The following is a 3,630-nucleotide window of genomic DNA, read 5'->3' on the forward strand; positions in this document are numbered from 1 at the left end:
CCCGAATATTAATTTATACGGGGACGATACCAAACTTCTCGTGAGATGAACGTTACAGGGTCGCCTTCGCAAGTAGCCGTTGCGGTGCGCCAGCAAGCACCCTGTCACATGTTCATACAGACACACAGCTAACTCATGATTTTTGACAACCATTTTGAAATTACTCATAACCTTTTTTAATGAACTTATGGATAATGAATTATGGATAACAAATTCGTCCTCCTTTTAGTATCATGAATCCGCGTCCACATCATTTGGAGGAAAAAAAAAAGAAAAGGAAATCAGCGTCCAGATCACAAATGCAATTTTTTTCTACATTTGCTCTTTTTCACCAAGAAAATGGCACTGCTTATTAGACATCTTAACAACAACAGTAAAATATTTCCAGGCTTATATCATGGGACTGGACTTTCGGCCCAAAAAAAAAAAAAGAAAACATAGGACTGGCTAAGTAGGAGGGGGCCTTGCGAACACTGCAGACATTTTCGGGGCTAAAAATTGGTTAATTTAAATTACCTCGAACATGGATTTGCAAATAATTATATGCAGAATGTAACACATGGACCAAAAGTCGAGTTTCACGCGGGTTTCCCTATTGAGGTAGTACATTCCCGATGCTTCATACAGCTAAATTACCTCTCATCACAAAACCGCAAGGCGAGGGTACACAAGACAGATAAGTATAACCATTTCCCAATCAAATCCTAACTAACCCTGTTGCTGATGGCTTGATGAAGAGATTTAAGCTGCTGCGTTTCCATTTCTCGACAGCAGAGTATTTTTTCATTCCTTTTGACCTGTATCACGGTATCTCCAAGGTTACGATTTGTGAGAAATACTGAAATTCTGAAAAGGGTGAATCAAATAAAAACTATAGATGGGAGTGAGAAAGCCTTGACCTATCTGAGCGTTCTAATAGCCGATTAACTTGATCTATTGGCCTTGAATTCTGTTATCCAAAATTAGCGACACCAATAGCTGCTCAACATCATGCTCAGGCACATTAAGTTCCTGCTCAACAGTGGATTTCATCAAATATGTTGAACTCACTATAAGTTCATAACTTGAGAGTGTCCCATAAAACTAATTTAGCATACCAAACCCGCATTATAAAAAAGGGAGGAGGAGAGAGGAAGAAGAAGCAAAGAATCTGCAAATATACTTTCTGCAATACTTTCTGCAAGTGTTCCCCCTTAAACCAATGACATCAGCCTTAACTTGTCCAAGCCTTTTTCTACAATTCTATTTTCCCCCTTTCCTTTGTTGGAGGTGGCAGGGGTTAAACGGAAGGAGGGAAGGGACGTGAGTAAAATTACCTTAGATATAAATGGGATCCTGATCCTTGTATAGGGTTTGATGAGCTTCAGCAAGACTTGGTTCTTATGTTCTTCAGCAGATCCTCAATATAATTTCTGATAAAAGGGTCGTCCATGATGGTCCTTCTGTTACTCTGAAAGTTAATCACCAAACATCCACTTACATGTCACAAAAGTAAGAGAGAAAGATCTTAAGGTCGAATTTGCACATACATAACGTAATGCCAGACTCATCATTTTACCTTCAAATTTTCTCAAATTCTAATATATTTCATTCCGTTGATAAGCTGCTGCTATTAAATTTGTCATTGCCAAAATTTCAGGGTCATTCTTGTATCTGCAGTGCATAGTAAATGAAAGGTGAAATCAGACATAGTATAGGATGAGGAAAATGAGACAAGCAAAATGAAATAGGATAGAGAAGACTTAACGGCTTAGCTTCCTGCCCGTCAAATGGATTGACTTCAGATTCCATCAACATGTTGGCTAAGACGAGGTATCTGGCAAGGATAATAAGTCAATGGTACATGATTTATTTCTAGCAAGAATAGCTGTGCAGCTGGGCACAGATGTCAATTATTGAAAATTAAACATGAATTCTCAATCCAGGTAAAATGAGGAATTAAAACGCAGGATTGCCTAGTTTGTGTGGGAAAGAAAATCCTAGTTTAAATTGATTGTGCATATTCTTTCTTTTGGCCAATGAATTATTGATACATATCCAAGCACATGCTTTTTGTGTAAATAAATCCCACGTGAAGTGAAAAAATTGTTTCAAATTAATTATGAAGAAAATGCTGCTACATACTTCAGGCATTGAATGCGCCTCTGATTCCCAGCTTCATCATAATTCTTAAAAGCTTCAAAAAGTCAGTAGTAAGTAGTAGCTGCCAGCCCACTGGCGCTCTGCCATATGCATTTTCCCCCCACATTCATGAATTATCCCCATTATCCTTGGATGGGGGATTGCTGACTTAATAGTGAGTGCTTTTTGGTAAAGTTGCTGCACATTAAATGCATGGAGACTGGTAAAGATACATAAACAAACTTCACCAAACCCAGCATAAATTTGATCAACAAGTCAATGAGGAGAATCATTAAGTGAACAACCTCATTAGCCAAAGACATTAGAGTCTCAACATCAAATATACTTCCTTGTAAGCAGATGTGTAAAAGAGAGAATGAGTTTATACCTTCATAAATCCAAAAACTCTTAAGCTTCACCATTTTTCAACAGCGGGTGGAAATTCAGATGAACAATAATAATTTAAGAATATAGAACAAGGCAAATACATAATGTGCCTGTCATAATATCCAATACAAGCATAAAATGGTATGCTTGCATTCCCCATTCATTTTGAAAGAATTCGGTGGATTTAGAATCATGAACTTTATAAAACTAGCAAAAAGCATATTATTTGTCAAACAAAAAACAAAATAAATGAAATGGCATTATTTGAAAAATTCGTCTACAACCAGAAACAGTAAATGTGCAAGATGGTAGTCAATTGCAGCAAAATCCAATAAGCCATTACAAGGCCAATAACTGTTAATTGAATAAAACAAGCCAAACAAGCCAAACGATGAAGAATTTATTTAATTCTAATTCTAACCTTGAGTTTTTTGTTATTTTTGGTCTCCGTATACATCTGAATCTCTATGGCATATACCTCCAAAGTTGGGTTCCTTTCTTGTGGTCATCTGTGCCATCTTCCCTTTGACAAGATTTATGAAGTTCCTTCAATATCTAATCAGGTCCAGTGATAATCATTGAATTATTAAATGCTCATAGATGCTTGTAACATCAGGCACAGACATCAAGATTTTGTTGGATTCTATGAAAATTAAACATTACACCTTACTCATTCGTCCATATTCACTCAATATCGAAGAAAATCTTGCAGAGCTTCAGATTTGTCTTGAACCACAATCTCTGCATGATGGGTGACAAGCACAAAAGTGGGATCACAAAATGGGAGGTGCAAGGCATAAAAAGCAACAGAGATAATGTCTAATTGCCTAACCTCATTCTTTGCTTCTTCAAGGGCTTTCAGAGTTGTTTGGTAAAATTCCTGCAAAGGCTGAAGTTCTGGCTAGCTGAACCTGAGACAAGTCCATGATGCTATTGATACATTTCTCACTATAGTTTCGAGTCACTGCTGACTTAATATAAGTCAACATCTCCCTATAGGATTCCATCATTCCTTATATCTTCCCAGTCGATAATAAATCTTGACAGTTTGTTTGAGAGCTTTAAATCCCCTAATGGAATGTGAAATAGGTATAACATAAGTAATTGTTTATTAAAAAAAAA

The 3,630-nt window shown here is 36.8% G+C and overlaps 1 pseudogene; it reads right to left on the reverse strand.

Moving 5' to 3' along the window:
- Positions 1 to 487: 487 nt before the first annotated feature.
- Positions 488 to 3,011, reverse strand: LOC114744963 (COP9 signalosome complex subunit 2-like; annotated as a pseudogene).
- Between the last annotated feature and the right edge of the window lie 619 nt (positions 3,012 to 3,630).

This window comes from Neltuma alba, unplaced genomic scaffold, assembly GCF_004799145.2.
Source record: "Neltuma alba isolate B1F8T4 unplaced genomic scaffold, ASM479914v2 tig00004503_pilon, whole genome shotgun sequence".
NCBI classification, from domain to species: Eukaryota; Viridiplantae; Streptophyta; class Magnoliopsida; order Fabales; family Fabaceae; genus Neltuma; species Neltuma alba.